Source organism: Triticum aestivum, chromosome 2D (genome assembly GCF_018294505.1).
Source record: "Triticum aestivum cultivar Chinese Spring chromosome 2D, IWGSC CS RefSeq v2.1, whole genome shotgun sequence".
Lineage (NCBI taxonomy): Eukaryota > Viridiplantae > Streptophyta > Magnoliopsida > Poales > Poaceae > Triticum > Triticum aestivum.
Window position 1 is genome coordinate 133,595,253 of NC_057799.1, and position 16,526 is coordinate 133,611,778.

Sequence of the window (16,526 nt, forward strand, 5' to 3'; positions counted from 1 at the left end):
TTGGATCTCAGGGTGGCGGCCCTGATTGGCGAGGGCGGCGTCGATCTCGTCCGGCGGATGGCGCCGCCGGTGCTGGCCGTCCCCACTGGCCGTGTGCGCGGCGGTGGGGCGGTGGAGGCTCGTCGTTGCTGCGGGCTGCGCCGCTGGCCTCGGCTGGCTTGCTTCCCTGCCTCCTCTCCTCTGCTGTGGTCCTCCCTCGCCGATCTGGGCGCTGCTCCTCCGGGCTGCCAGATCTGGCACATGAGGGTGGGTGGTGGCCTTCCTAGAACGGGGGAAACCCCTGGTCGACCTCCCGTCGACCCCGATGACGGCGGCGCTCCGGTGTCGATCACCCTCCTGAGGGCGTGTCGGGCTTCTTCGTCACCTCCTTCCTCCTCTCCCACGATCCCGGGCGAAAGCCTTGGCCTTGCTGGCCGAACGGCGGTGGCGCTGTGGCGTCTCGGTCCTCCTTGGAGGCGTCGTTCAAGGGAGGGTGAGGTTGTGGTCTCGCGGCAGGTGCTTGGTGGCGGCGGCGTTGCTCTGCTCTTCGGGATGGCGGCTATGGTGGTGTCGAGGTGGCCCCCCTGCAATCCTTCAGCGACTCTTCATCTTGTTTGGCTCTGGACAACCGGTCGGTGGACGGCGTCCGCGTGTTGTGGCACGGTTCGGACGTAGGGCCGATTGGATCTCCCCTCCGGCAAGGCTCGGGGTGGCCAGATCTGGAGCCATGCTTTTCTTCACGCAGCCCGGGTCCTCTCGGCCTTCACTTGTGCAGTGTACTGATTGCAGTTGCTCCGCTGTTCTAGCTTGCGTAGAGTTCTCCGGCAGCTTGATCCTGTTTTCACTGTGGTGGTGCCCTGCTCGCCATTGCTCTGCTTAGCTCTGTAATGTGTGTGCACGCCGCCTTTTATCTTTCAGTTTTCTTCAAGCTTTCGCCTTTGTATCAGCACTGTTGTATCCTAGCCGGTTGATGGCTTCATTAATTTGAAGTCGGGCTTTACGCCTTTTCTCTAAAATGCGACGACAACAAACAACATGCTTCCATTTCCACCATATCGAAATCAAAACAAGCGCACGGCCGGGGTTATTTTTCCTGACCACACCCACTGAAATTAACATGCCTCAGCTATCCGTTCGCTGGCGAGTGGTGACCCAACACCTGCCGTACCACGACGACCGTGCGCCAGTGACCTGACACGGCGGTACGGCGACGGACGCTCCTACGCGAACGCGTGACCGAGCCAATCCGTCAACTCTGACTGATGTATGGCGTCTTCAGGAGATCAGCCAGATCGACCAGATAGGTGCAGCTGAGCTGCCGAACCGACTGACCAATTACCGAATCATCCAAGAAACACTTTCTTTAAGGAGCCAGCAACGCTGGATAGATTATATTGATAAGCAGGCAGATGCAAAACAAATTTACAGGTCGACCAAGATTTTTTTTTTTTTTGAGAATCACCGGAGGAGTAGTCCCTCCATCGAAATATATTGCTCAAAGTGGCCATAATGCCAGGAGAGTGGTCCAGTTTATAAGAAAAACCGGATTGAAAACCTTAATAAATTGACCCCGTTTATGAGGAAAACCGAGCCGAAAAGTAGACAAGTAACAAGTGTTACAAGGAAAGGAGAGGAGCAAGACGCCCAACATAAGGCAAGACCTAGCTAGCATACTAACAGGACCAAGTAGATGAGGGGTGCGTAGACTCTACAAACAGCCTAACGCACCGCACCAGCGTGCATATCAAACCCCACGGAACAACAGAGGAGCATCCACAATCAACGAGTGCCAAAGCTTAACACGAACCTTGTGCCAAAGCTTAACACGAACCTTGACTGAGCGCTCCGCCACGGAAGTTCAGGACGATTAGCAAGTCGGGGAGGCGTCATTGCGTCATCATTCAAGACGAGACCAAGAGCCCGAGGCTCGCCTCAACAGAACAGGGTCATGAGCATGCATAGAAGCAGGCCGGAGACCACACGTAGGACAGCCGAAGAGAAACACATGAAGAAGAACACACCACCATCGGTCTTGAGCAGGCCCCAGCTCCACCAGCACGCGGGCCACCCTCAACCACACGCAACAACAGAAGACGTCGTTTGGGTCTCCAAGATGACGCCTCCGAGGAGGTAGTGTTGCCGAGGACACAACACCGCCATCTGATCCGGCATTGCCTGATCTTAGGTTTTCACCCGGAGACCACAAAGCAAAAGTTGTAGGTGCTGGAGCTCCACAACGACACCTCCTGCAAGGAAAACAGCGTCCATAGACGTCGTTGCCGCCGGCATCGACATAGTCGACGTAGGGTTCTCACCTGGAGTTTGAACACATCCCTACAACAAGACGGCACCTGACCACCACCACCATCGAACCCTTCGAGAGACGAAGAAGCACGACAAGCTGCCGGAGCCAACCGCGCCCTGCGGAGACCACCGACACCAAACGTCAGCACTAGGCGCCAGATCCATCAACGGCCGACCGAACGCAGGCCCCCGAACGCAACGCAAGCCGCCATGCCCTGTCGTGCACCATGCCGGCAAGGAGCAGAGGAGCACTGCCCGAGGCCAGGAACCATCATGGTCCAGGCTGGAGCCATACATCAGGTGCGGCGGCACGCCCCACGCGCGCCACCGCACACCCGTCGAAGACCAGAACCGAAGCGCCCGCGACGCCAACAGAAGGCAGTGAGATCAAGACCTGTTGCAGCAGCACCGCCACCACCTCCCACCACCACCACCACCACCTCCACCAGCAGCACTCACCACCACCCTCCTCTGCCCAAGCCGGACAACCACGAGCCGATCCAACCGGATCCAGCCAGTCCAGCGGAACGCACCACCAGCAACCATCTAGATCAGCGGGGCCACACGAAGGACGTTGCCGCGCGCGCCCAGGATAGACCACCAGAGCATGGGAGGCCGGCACTGCGCCCCCAGCGTCGTCACCTCGCGCAGGGCGACCCAGATCCGCCCCCAGCGCCCACGACGGGCCTGCCTGCACCGCAAGACGCGGCCACAGGAGCCAGCCGGCACACGGGCCACCGCGACGGGAGGCAGCAGCCCCGGATCCGACGCCGGACGCCCACCCGAGCCACCGCGACGAGAGTCAGCCGCCTCAGATGTGCGTGAACCCAGCCGCGAGAGCCCCGCCGCCACCATCCCAGGGGCACGCGCGGCTTAGCCCGCGTCCCCTCCGGCAGCGGCGAAGCAGAGGAGGGGTGGGGGGAGGTGCCGGCGGCGGCGCGGTAGGGCTTGCCCCCGAGTCGCCAGAGGAGACGACGCGGGGGGGGGGGGGGGGGGGGGGGGGGGGAGGAGGAGGGGGGGAGCAATCTGTTTCAGGTCGGCCAAGATGGCCAAGGAGTAAAAAGGAGAAGAGCTAAAGAGAAATGAGAAACAAAAAACGTATCACCATCCAAGACACACTTGCCTACTTGCCTTCAGGTTCGCTGTAGCACAGGATATTCGATGCGTAGGCTAGGCCGGTAGGTAGCATGCATGCACTGATATGAGTACATTTAAACAAGCAATTAAAGCTCGAAATGTATCACCGACCATATCATGTCATCACTCATGTCTCCTCAATATTCCAAACTAATTTAACTACACATAACTAGAGATGGATAGGCAGAGGAAGTGAGTAAACAACCACCGAGATGCAGGTGACCTACCAGGCCACCAAGGCACCGAAGTTCAGCCAGACCACTACTGGTGTCCACCGCAAACATGCATGCATGTATACCCGCCCCGCTGCATGTAGGGTGTAGCATTTCTGGCTATAAATACCAGCCTTCTTCTATCTTCCAGCCATCACACCAACTCCAAGAACCAGAGGCACACACGTACGGCCTCAACCATGCTGTGCAAGAACACCATGGCCTCCCTTGTCTTCCTTGTGGCGCTGTTGCTCTCATGCAGCTCCATGAGCAGTGCAACACGGCACCTAGAGGAGGCTGTGCCCAAGGAGTATCCAGGACCGGCCCACAGATGTTCGGGGCCCTGGGGCAAGACAACAATTAGGGGCCCTCTAGACACACAAAAGCTTCAAGTATTTTATATTTCATTGTCTAAAAAAAAAGTATTTTGTATTTCACAAGGAGATAAAATATGTTTGGTACATAACATAGATTGAAAAACAGCAGGAAATCCCTAGAAGAACTACTAGGATTGAAAATTTTGGCAATTGATCCTTTTTTTTGGCTTTATGATCCTACTTGACATTATTCCTGTTTATTTATGTACTCTTTTCTCCCTTTTGTCACTATCGGATAAATACTTTCTCATTTCATGAACAAGTTGCATAAAACTATCTAATACAGGGAATAAAAACACCTGGATATTGATTGTTACAAATGTAGGTGGCTTGATCCGTAGACCACGACAGTCACCATGAAAAAATGACGGCCTCGTGAACTGAATAAATCCCCCTCCCCTTCTCTTAATCTCCTGATGACTCTCTGGCACACAAATTCAATGAAGACCAAACGAAGACCTGAACAGATGTGGCGGATGAGTACCGGAGAGCAGAGCTATTCAAGGATGAATCTTCGAATTGAGAAACGGGACTAAGGAAATGTAGAAAACGCACCATCTTTCAGACGTCTAGTTGATGGGAATGATCAGAACACCGAGAAACGAAGGTGAGCCGATTGCGGAACAAATTTGCGCCGGCTGTTCCCATTAATTGCTGACCACGACCTTGGAATAAGAGAGGAAGTAAGCGACGACGCTGTTCTTGGAGATTGGATCTAGGATTGGGGAAGGAGAGGAGTCGCAGAGGAACGATAAAGTTTGGGACAATACAGTAGCGATGCGAACTCCATCGTGAGAGAATCTCAGTGGGCTTTAACTTCGGCCTTTTTTCTTTCTGACGAATTTGCGGGGCCTAGGACGGAATACACTTAATGGCGTGGGTCGGGGCCCCTACCTCCTGGGGCCCAGGGCGGGCGCCCCGTTTGCCCGGCCTATGGGCCGGGCCTGGGAGTATCAACCACATCTGATCGTCCCGGAGCTGCCAAAGCCCCAACTCCCGCCGCACCCTGCCATGCCTGAGCTGCCCAAGCCTGAACTACCGCATCCTCTTGCACCCGAAGTGCCACACCCCGTGGTGCCTGAGACACCAAAGGAGACTGAAGTGCCACACCCCGCGGTGCCGGAGGTGCCAAAGCACGAGTTGCCACCACACCCTGCTGAGCTCCCCAAGCCTGAACTGCAGCATCCGGCTGTGCCGGAGACGCCAAAGGAGCCTGAAGTGCCACACCCCAAGGTGCCGGAGGTGCCGAACACTACACCACAACACTCGATTGGGGGCAGTTAACTGCCGGGAGAAAAACATGTCTAAGGGCAAAGAATCTGCCGGGACATCAGTTACTGCCGCTAAAAGCACATTAGGGCAGGACAACTGCCGGGAGAACTAAAGCAACGCCGGCGCGAAAACTGCCGGTACACTTTACGGCCCAAACTCTGCCGAGAGAACTAAATCTCGGCCCATGATCTGCCGGAGACCGTCTTCGGCGCGAGACCGAATATAGTATCGGCCCTAAGCGCGCGTAGCGAGGAAAAAAAGCACGCGACTGGGCGAAAATTTTGGCACGAAAGATATATACGCGTCGGCCCTACCTCTACCAGACCGCAACGCCCGCCGACCCTCCTCCACCCCAACAACCACCGCACTGCCGCCGACCACTGCCTCATCGCCCCACTCCAGAGCTGCGCGGCCGAGCACCTGATTGACGCAGAGCACCACCGTCGTCGCCGAGCTACAACACCGGCGGCTACCATCCTCCATGGAATGCCTTCCTTGCCACCAACCTACTCGTGCGCTTCCTCCCCGAGCAGGCCTCCCCGCAAGATTCACCGACCACCAAGCAGCGGGTCCGCCTCGTCCTTCACACGCCCCCGAAGCAGTAGACCGTCGACCCTCCTCTCCTACGAGCAGCTCTGCCTCCTCAACATCATTTCCCTGGACATCGTTGCCTCTTTGACAGGTGAGATTTCGTTTCAATTTTGTTGCCTTTTTTGTTCTGAATGTGCAGCTACGCATTGTGTAGAAGTGTAATAATGTTGAAAAGTAGCAGCACTGAACTATTCCGGCAGTTAGTACAAATCATCATTTTGAATTGCTTTGATCTAATAACAGTTGAAACCATGAGCCAGACACGTTTGAAGGTTCTTTGCTTGTCTAAAAACTAACACTACTACTGTTAGTACCCCTTCAGATCAAAGGACAGGGACCATTGGTGATTAATAACTGCATACCTTAATTAGATTTGTTGACACCTAACTAAGTTGTTTAGTTGAGCTTTGGAGTTCATTTTAATTTGAGATGAAAGAAAGCTAATTATTTTAACTCTTTGTTTGTTTAGTTGATGCCTACATCCATTTTATTATGCTGGAGTATAGAGAGAAGGGGATTATTGTGTTCGGTCTGGTCCATGAAGAGAGATGGGGATTATTGTTATTCACTTTAGTTAGGTTCAGTTAGAAATACCTGAACATTTTAGTGCTAATACTATTATTCCAGTACAGAACTAATTTGAGAATGACCAAATTTGTGGTCATACACTCTACATTCTCAACATCAAGGTACTCCAATTCTAGGAGAACTAATTTGTGGCCATACACTAAGGTTCTAGGAGTATAACATCAGGGTAGTTTCTGTACATACACAGGCAAGCTCCAATTCTAGGAGGACTAGTTTGAACTTTGAATGAGTTTAACAAAACAAACTAGCATGAGTATAACTTGTTGAGAAAAATACTACTTGTACTAGTAAACTTTCAAGTTTACATGGCTGGTTAGCATTCTTTCTTAAACATTGATGCCTAGCTGTGTTCTAAAGAGTATAAGGCCATGCTTGGAATGGGTGTATCTTGATACGGAGGTGTATAACTTACACGTGTAACTTACTGTCGGTCGCCTGCCAGTGCCAGGGGCTGCTGCTGCCGGTCGTCAGGCGAGGAGCTCGCCTCCGGCAGCCGTGGCTTCATGGCCGCCTTTGTCGCGCTCAGAATTGATACGTCTCCAATGTATCTATAATTTATGAAGTATTCATGCTATTATATATTCTGTTTTGGATGTTTAATGGGCTTTATTATACACTTTTATATTATTTTTGGGACTAACCTATTAACCGGAGGCCCAGCCCAAATTGTTGTTTTCTTGCCTATTTCAGTGTTTCGAAGAAAAGGAATATCAAACAGAGTCCAAACGGAATGAAACCTTCGGGAGAGTTATTTTCGGAAGGAAGCAATCCAGGAGACTTGGAGTAGACGTCAGGGAAGCTTCGAGGAAGCCATGAGGCAGGGAGGCGCGCCCTACCCCCCTGGGCGTGCCTCCCACCCTCGTGGGCCCCTCGTGGCTCCCATGACCGACTTCTTTCGCCTATATATGTCCATATACCCTAAAAACATCGGGGAACAAAATAGATCGGGAGTTCCGCCGCCGCAAGCCTCTGTAGCCACCGAAAACCAATCTAGGCCCGTTCCGGCATCCTGCCGGAGGGGGAAATCCCTCTCCGGTGGCCATCTTCATCATCCCGGCGCTCTTCATGACGAGGAGGGAGTAGTTCACCCTCAGGGCTGAGGGTATGTACCAGTAGCTATGTGTTTGATCTCTCTCTCTCTCATGTTCTTGATGTGGCATGATCTTGATGTATCGCGAGCTTTGCTATTATAGTTGGATTTTATGATGTTTCTCCCCCTCTACTCTCTTGTAATGGATTGAGTTTTCCCTTTGAAGTTATCTTATCGGATTGAGTCTTTAAGGATTTGAGAACACTTGATGTATGTCTTGCATGTGCTTATCTGTGGTGACAATGGGATATTCACGTGATCTACTTGATGTATGTTTTGGTGATCAACTTGCGGGTTCCGTAACATTGTGAACTTATGCATAGGGGTTGGCACACGTTTTCGTCTTGACTCTCCGGTAGAAACTTTGGGGCACTCTTTGAAGTTCTTTGTGTTGGTTGAATAGATGAATTTGAGATTGTGTGATGCATATCGTATAATCATACCCACGGATACTTGAGGTGACATTGGAGTATGTAGGTGACATTAGGGTTTTGGTTGGTTTGTGTCTTAAGGTGTTATTCTAGTACGAACTCTATGATAGATCGAATGGAAAGAATAGCTTCGTGTTATTTTACTACGGACTCTTAAATAGATCGATCAGAAAGAATAACTTTGAGGTGGTTTCATACCCTACAATAATCTCTTCGTTTGTTCTCCGATATTAGTTACTTTGGAGTGACTCTTGTTGCATATTGAGGGATAGTTATATGATCCAATTATGTTATTATTGTTGAGAGAACTTGCACTAGTGAAAGTATGAACCCTAGGCCTTGTTTCCTGGCATTGCAATACCGTTTACGCTCACTTTAACCATTTGTTACCTTGCTGTTTTTATATTTTCAGATTACAAAAACCTATATATACCATCCATATTGCACTTGTATCACCATCTCTTCGCAGAACTAGTGCACCTATACAATTTACCATTGTATTGGGTGTGTTGGGGACACAAGAGACTCTTTGTTATTTTGTTGCAGGGTTGTTTGAGAGAGAGCATCTTTAACCTACGCCTCCCACGGATTGATAAACCTTAGGTCATCCACTTGAGAAAAATTTGCTACTGTCCTACAAACCTCTGCACTTGGAGGCCCAATAACGTCTACAAGGAGAAGGTTGCGTAGTAGACATCAAGCATCCAGCACCACCACCTCAAGGCAAGCTGCGGCTACCGGGCCCCCTTCATTTCTCCCCCACACCAACTTTTCCTTGCCCCCATTTTTAGCTCCTGACCAGGTAGAACTCGCCAGGTCCGACCACGCCGACGGCGGGAGGGTAGCGACAAGGGGGCAGCCAGTTGGAACTGGAGGGCCGGCGCCGAGGGCCTGCCACTGTGAGACTCCACCGCCAAACACACCAACCCCAAGGTTTGCTCCTCCTTGGCCCTGTTATCTTGCTGTTGCTGCCATAAGATTGATTGGCTCTCTGAATTGTTCTCTGATAAATACTCAGACTGAATTCAATCTAAATGGAGTAAACATTTGTGACAAAGAAATGTTTTGTGCTACTGTTGGATAATGCACTGCTATGCTGATGACAGAAATGTTCTGTGCTAAAGTTTATCAACAAGAAATGTTTTGTGCTAAAGTTTTATGCTGATGACAAAGAAATGCAGTTATATGCAGTGCTAAAGAAACATTGTGATAAATGCTAGTGCTATATTTTTACTGTCAAGTCTGAAATTTTGGTCTTTACTGTCAAGTCTGAAGTTAGTGGTAACTACTGAAGTTGGTGTTCATGTCAAGTTAGTGGTAACTACTGAAGTTTGTAGTTACAGTTGCTTGTCTTTCACACAAGAAGCTGGTGTTTCTGTCAGATCTTTGAAGGTCTGGTTTTCTAGTTACAGTAAGTTAGTGTTCATGTCCGTCATTGGTTACAGTAAGTTAGTGGTTAAGTCTGAAATGGGCATGCATGATTAGTTAGCCTTGCTCCCCTGGGCTACTGCATGTTGCATGATTAGTTGTTTAAGTGTAAGGTTTAGTATCACAAATGTTTAAGGGTGTACACTGGACAAAGTTGCATAGAAATTTACTACAGTTATGTGATGAACATTATTAAAATATGCTTCAGTGACTCAAGATTGATCTATTCTTAGAGATTAAAAGGAAGAGATGGCTATTCCTTACAGAAACACGACACAACAAATTCATTTTTTGTTGGGAACTCGAGGAACATCTTCAAGCCCACTGTTCTTATTCTCATTCTGTAATCTTATTTACTCCTTGCATTTTCATTCTTATTCTTACTGTCAAAATTAAGAGCAAATTCTAGTAATATTTGTACTGCTTGTTCAGATGTTATAGATTGCAAGCACCAGAGTTGAAGAGGCTATTAACAGAACTAATTTTCTCATATTGTTTCTCTTTAAGTACTTTGTTTTGTTATCAAGGGTCTAAGACTTGGTCCTTGATTAAAACTGTCATGTCTTTATTTTTGCTTGTTCTAATCTGCCAAGTAGTGACTGGTCAGCTTGACCTTTTTTCAAAAATGAAAAAAGGTCTACTCCCAGATAATGCTAAACTGGAACCAGATTGCTGCTTCTTTGATTTATGTGCTGCTTGAAGGTGCATATATGTAACTAATGGCATGTAGGTTACCAGTCTATGTAATGTGTCATCCATAGACACACTTTTCTTTTCATGTATTCCAATCACACCCTCTGATGACCTTGGTTCAGCCAGGAACATTTGGTGATAGACACACTTTTCTTTTCTTGTAGTCTGCTTGAAGTTTGCTTTACTGAATGCAATTTGTCCTGTTTTGTCTGGTCCGCAGCTGAGTTATGTTCTCCCAAAGACCTCTGTGATGATGGAAGTCGCATATCATCCCTGGTTTTCTCTCCATTGATAGTAGCAGCAGATTTGGTCGACTTGAAATTAAATGATGCAGTACTTGACCTGATGTGCTGCATGTATATCTCCGGTGCTGGCTTGCATGTTCTTTGATATCAGGTGAGTGCTGCATGTAAATTGTTCTTTCTTATTTCAGTTCCATGTGTGTTTTGGGTCATTCCTAAACTGCCAATCCTAACCTTGGTATTCCTCTTATGCTGTAGTGGATTTATACAACTGTATGATGATTATCTGCTTTAAAAAATACTCCTGGGAAGATAATCAGTTAGGGTCCATGTTCTGAAGCTAGAATAATTGTGCACTATTCTTCAGTATGATAATCCTCCTGGGAAGATAATCTACTGCTCCCAGTACTAAACATTTGTTCTGAAGCTTCTGACTGAACATTTGTTTCAGTAGCTGAGACTGAACATTTGTTTCAGTAGATTAGACTGAACATTGGTTACTCTGATTAATCCAAGTTACTCCAATTAATCCAAATTACAGTCACTATACAGGATAGACAATTCAGTTTACACGCTCATCAAATTACAGAACAAACATCCAATTAATCCAACTGGATGATCCACCAGTGCAAAATTTGAAATGAACTAAGCTGAGGACATGCTTTTCCGGACGGAGGGAGTACTGTATTAACTCCAGGGATGATGCTATACATGTTTAACTCAGTTTTAGTCATAACTTTCACCAGTAAGTTCTAATTTGTTTCAAACTGAGCAGGTTTTGCAACAGAAGTTCCATTTTGAATTTCCCATCTGTTGCAGGTTTTGTTACAGAAGTTGACGGAGGTTTGGAAGATCTTCAAGGTGCTGAAGATTTGGAAGACCTACGATTAAGTTGGTGCAGTGATCATATAATATGCTTTGTTTGTTGAACCTGGACACTTGCTCTGCTCATTTTGCTGGTTATGCCACTATATGCTCATTTTGGTTGTGTGGCACCCTCAGAAAGATATGTTCTTTCTCCTTTTGTGGCACAATTAACATATATGTACTATACCTTTTGTGACAGAACCTCCTTCTATATATATGTATGATTGTTATGTTTAACGGATGAAGTTTAAGGTTTTGGATGAGACCTATATCTTACTTTGATTGAAGTTTTTGGATGAGACCTATATGTTACCGTGATTGAAGTGTATGTATATTGTGATCTGTCCTGATTGTTTGAACATGATGAGATGGACATAACATTAGGGATGCCTAAATTAATTTGGTACTGAAATCTACATGCTGGCATAGAAACTGCCGGGAGAACAAGCTTCTACAGGCACTTGGACTGCCGCCAATTGAAGTTTCATGTGTTTTGACAAATTTGCCGGGAGAAGAGAGACTGCCGGCAAATACAAGGACGAGGGCAGAAAAACCGCCGGGAAGAGTTTATCTGCCGGGACAAGTAATCCCCGGCAGCCGTTATCGTGGCGGTTCTATCTGTCGGGAGAAATGTTGACCCGACAGTTTGTTTGCCCTGTAAAGTGATTTCTCCCAGCAGTTTACATGCCTTTGCATCAGTGTTGTGGTGTAGTGGAAGCATGAGCTGCCACCGCATCCTGCTATGCCCGAGATCCCAAGGCCCGAACTGCCGCATCCGGTTGTGCCTGAGGTGCCAAAGGAGACTCAAGCGCCACACCCAATCGTTCCGGAGGTTCCAAAGGAGCACGATGTGCCACACCCTGTCGTGCCGGAGGTGCCAAAGGAGCCTGAAGTGCCACACCCTGTCGTGCCAGAGGTACCAAAGAGCACGAGCTGCCGCACCCTGCGATGCCAGAGTTGCCGAAGCCTGAAATGCCACACCATGCCATGCCAGAGGTGCCAACGGAGCCCCATGTGCCACACCCTGAGGTGCCGAAAGAGCCCGAGTTACCGCACCCTGTTGTGCCAGAGGTCCCGAAGCACGAAATGACGCCGTTCCCCAAAGCCGAGCTGCCCCCGAAGCCCGAGTTCCACTTTCCCGAGCCAGCGGCCAAGTCATGATAGGACTAGCTACATCCGCGTAGTGCCCGTTATCTCTATCTCTATCTCTATCTCTATCTCTACTACCTAAAAGAACCGTAAGGTTCCGTTTTCCCTCTTACGTCCCTTCGTTTCGTCCGCCTTCGTCCATCGTCGATTAAGTTTTTTTTTTTTCACGCGCAATCGTCCCTGCCGAAAACGTCGGGATGCAATCCCATCTAGCACCGATCCACCCCGCCTCACCTCCGTCCTGACAGGCTCGGCGCTGCCTCCTCCCCTCCCAAGCACAGCCGCCGCTACACACCCCATCAGAGTACACCTCCCATACTCCCTCTCTCTCTTGGAGCCGCCGCCGCTCCCCATCCACCCGGCGTGCATCGGATCGACCTTGTTCCCTCTCCTTGCAACGTGGGATATGGAAGGGGCCGCCTGTCGGGCACCAATCTGATGGGGGCGTGGTCATCTACCTCCTCCTCTCTCCCCACGTTGGTCCAGCCTGTCTTCTCTACCAGATCTGGCGGCCGCGTCGGCGAAACTGCTGGCAGTGAGACGGTTCGCGGGTGTGCGATAGGAAACATCGGCCGGTCGTCTTCGAGTCCGCCTACCACGGCGATCCCGCAGTACAGCCTCCCCGCCTCCAAGATGTGGCCTGGACAAGGCCGTCTTCTCCTTTCCTCTGTGGCGTCCAATGAAGAGCTACACCACCGTGGCACCACATGTGTATTGTACCTTCGCCCCGCGGCCCTTCTGTTCTGGGATGAGGCAGCGTTTGTCTGTAGCACTCCATGTCCCACATCAACATTCCTTTCTTACTTAGTGTTGTACAAGTGATGCAATCAGGATTTGCTGGTTTTTGAACATATCCCTGATAGAGTGAAAGGGACGGAAGAATTGGAAATACAATGAGGTAATATTTCTGTACAGGATAATTGCTTGAGTTTTTTCCTCTTCTCTAATCAAGTCGATTGCTGTGTTACAAGGTACGTAGATGGTTACAGGTGCAGCTACATCTGAAAATTTCATTCTTAAACGTCAAATAAAGCAACCAAATATTTAATTTGTTCCCTAATGATCATATTTGGTGTTATTTCTTTAGGATGGTGCATGGAGAACATGCTCTGTTGCCATCTTCATCCGCGAATTGGCTCCCAAATCTAAAAGGTGTGGCTGCCGAAACATGAGTCTAACAAGGCGCGGCTGCTGAACCAGGAGAACCGCAGTGCGTTTTTGATTTCTTATTTGTTCGTCAGTGAATCTATCTAGCATAGGATTACACCATACATCATTCTTCCCATCATTTATGTTCTGTAAATGAGATATGCAATTTTTCCTTGGTATCTTGGATAATGACAGTCTGGTTCTTGAAGTGCGAAAATTAAACTGATATAAGTTATTTTCTTTTTCAGGACCTGGTCACAATGAATGAGTTTGAGACAAACCTTGTGTCATGTGTTATCGCACTCAGATATCGGAGCCTTGGAGAATGTAAAGAAATGTTAAACGGGTAGATGTGGCCCCTCTAAACTTACTTGAATTGTTCAGCAAAGGTCCGCGATTAATGGTACCCATGTACATTCAGTAGGGCGAGTTGGTCTTGCTATATTGCATTCAGGCATAGTGTTGATATTTCATCAAAAATAAGTTCAAGCATGATATTTAAGATCAATTCTGGAAGAATGACCTGACACACCTGAAACATAAGAAAAACATAAGGTGACTAAAAAATACATTGAACCAAATGTGCCTGACTGAATTTTATTTGGAATCGTACGTGTTATTATTCTTTGAATGTGGCTGGCCATTGCTAGCATGCATACATGTAGCCACATCTATGTGATATGGTCAGTATATATCTATCATGAGAATAGTATCTCATGCAATCAAGTCACAATTGTTTAAATTTCAAAAAGCCAAACTGAAGAACAAGCTGAATACTGTTCCTTCCTCGCTCGCGTCGCTCCCAGGGGGGCGGCACGGGCGATAACCTAGCCGCCGCCGCCCCCACTCCCCGCTCCTTCCTCGCTCCCATGCCGCCGCCGGGGGATGCCGACGGGCAAATCTCGCTCGGCGGACGGCGGCGGCGGGGCCTCCTCGTCGTGTGGTGTGCGGCTTCGGCCCTGGACGGAGCTCCACTCCTGGTTGCGGCTGGGCGGCGGCGGGTCCTCTCGCCGGCGCAGGTAAGCCGGGGCGGCGGCGGCTAGGTTATCGATCCGGTTTCCCTTATAAACTGGATCAATTCTCTTCTTCTATAATGAAATGCCAGAGCTCCTGGCCCTCTGACGAGGTTATGTCAAAAAAAAGTCACAATTGTTTATCCTCTTAGATTATCTTGCACTGCAGAATTGTTGTACGGAACAATTTATAGGTGGTATTCGTTATTTCTCGGTATGTATATGAACAATGATCGCACATATTCCTGTAAGCTATATTCTCTTCACATTTATGCATATTCTTGCTGAGACAGAAAAGAAAAGTAGTTGTAGTAAGTAGATATATTTCTTCCCATTTGTTTATTCTTGCTGGGAGCGGAAAACACATTAGCGACAATAAGCAGTTATGTATAAACTTCTGTCTTGCATACTGGAAATGGAAACTAATTATCATTTTTTGCTTTCTGACTTGCAATGCAGAATGTGAGAGCTTATACCCCCATAAAACAAGTGTTACAAAGTCTTTCAATGGTGGTCTTGTATACCCTCATAATTATTGTTGTTGTAGTCATCATGTATAAATAGCAAGATTCTTTTTCAGTTTTTTCTTGGCGTCGATGAGCTCAGGAGCTCGGAGGAGGCCACCATGGAGCTGATGCCACCTCGGCAAACAAAACCTGTGCAGAACGAGAACGACGAGGCGAGCCAATACTACAGAGGAGCTGGACCATAGGGAGGTCTTAATTTTAAATAGCAATCTTGGTTGCTAGCATATGTAAGGTTTGAAGTATCTATCCACCTTTTAAAATATAAGTGTCTAAATACTGAATAATGATTATAGTGATTTATGACAATCAGGTACCGTTTGGTTTAGCATACAAGTGTCTAAATACTAAATATAAGTATCTATCCACACTTCGGTTTAGCAATTAGGTACCGTTTTCTTCATCTTACTAGCTCCAGTTTGTTGCAAAGGAACTATTGACTATAGTGATTTATGATGGTGCTTCCTGGTGATTTATGATTCCTACAAGTATATAGGAATATTTCAGCTCCATCATAGGAAAAATAATCTGAAATAGAGTTTCGGTGAACTTGACTATCATGACGTGAACTTGCTTCCTTTAGTTTGAACTTGGCTATCATGGTGTTTACAATCCATTATTCATGCTTGCTTTGACACTTGTGTGTTAAATCAATGCTTATGCATCTTATTAATGTTGCTCAAAATATCATGTTTGTAAGATCGGGTATATGTTCTGGTGACCTCAGAACACCATTTCATAATACTCTTGTTGTGATGAAATTGTTGCTCCCGTAGCAACGCACGGGCAATTACCTAGTCTAAGTATTAAAACTATAGACTATACATGTTTGTGTGTGTGTGTTTGTTTTTTTTAGAATTTTATCATTCAAATCACGAATCAGTACAAAGTAGTTGACCCTTACAAGCACACTGAAACGCAAACACAAAGGACCATGAACATCTAGAGTACCCTAAGACAACCATAACACGAAGATTTTCGGAGCCCTGTGTCATCATCCTTCAATCTTGAGAGAAGACCCCTGCAGCAGAAGGATCTGCAACCAGTCGCAAGCAGGTCATCATCTTCGACCTCGGTACAATTGCCGCCACGCTGCTTCCTCCTTTCTTGACACCAGCGCTGAGAGGGCATGGACATCAATCCAACACACCTGCAACAACCGTCGCCATCTTTGGCTTTGAGTACCGGGAAAAGTGTCCCTTCCGGAAGGAAGAGAACTCGAGTCATCCGACCGGTCCAGCACCGCGGCCGGGCCATCCGCCCGGCCAAAGCAGGATCTCCCACCAGCATCAGCGCAGAGGAAGGAGAAGAACACCAACAGCAAATCATACCAACAAGGAAGAAGGGTCTTCGTCTTCCTGCATCCATCGCCCATCTGAGGACCCAAACGGCCAGTGCCGATGGACCTCCAGCCACCATAGCCCGCGACCTCGACGAGATCCGGGGATCCCCAACCCCGCTGGCTCCTAGACGAAGGCAA

The 16,526-nt window shown here is 48.3% G+C and overlaps 2 long non-coding RNA genes and 1 pseudogene across 2 annotated transcripts; all 3 read left to right on the forward strand.

The window, feature by feature from the left end:
* Positions 1-3,612: 3,612 nt before the first annotated feature.
* On the forward strand, positions 3,613-12,372 carry LOC123055718 (protein PELPK1-like; annotated as a pseudogene).
* On the forward strand, positions 8,780-11,404 carry LOC123049047 (uncharacterized). The gene is made up of 3 exons (XR_006423428.1): positions 8,780-8,914; positions 10,323-10,498; positions 11,120-11,404. It is a non-coding gene; the product is annotated as an uncharacterized lncRNA (long non-coding RNA).
* A 162-nt stretch (positions 12,373-12,534) lies between the features above and the next one.
* Positions 12,535-15,400, forward strand: LOC123049048 (uncharacterized). Its single transcript, XR_006423430.1, has 3 exons — positions 12,535-13,258; positions 13,448-13,570; positions 13,758-15,400. It is a non-coding gene; the product is annotated as an uncharacterized lncRNA (long non-coding RNA).
* Positions 15,401-16,526: the final 1,126 nt, after the last annotated feature.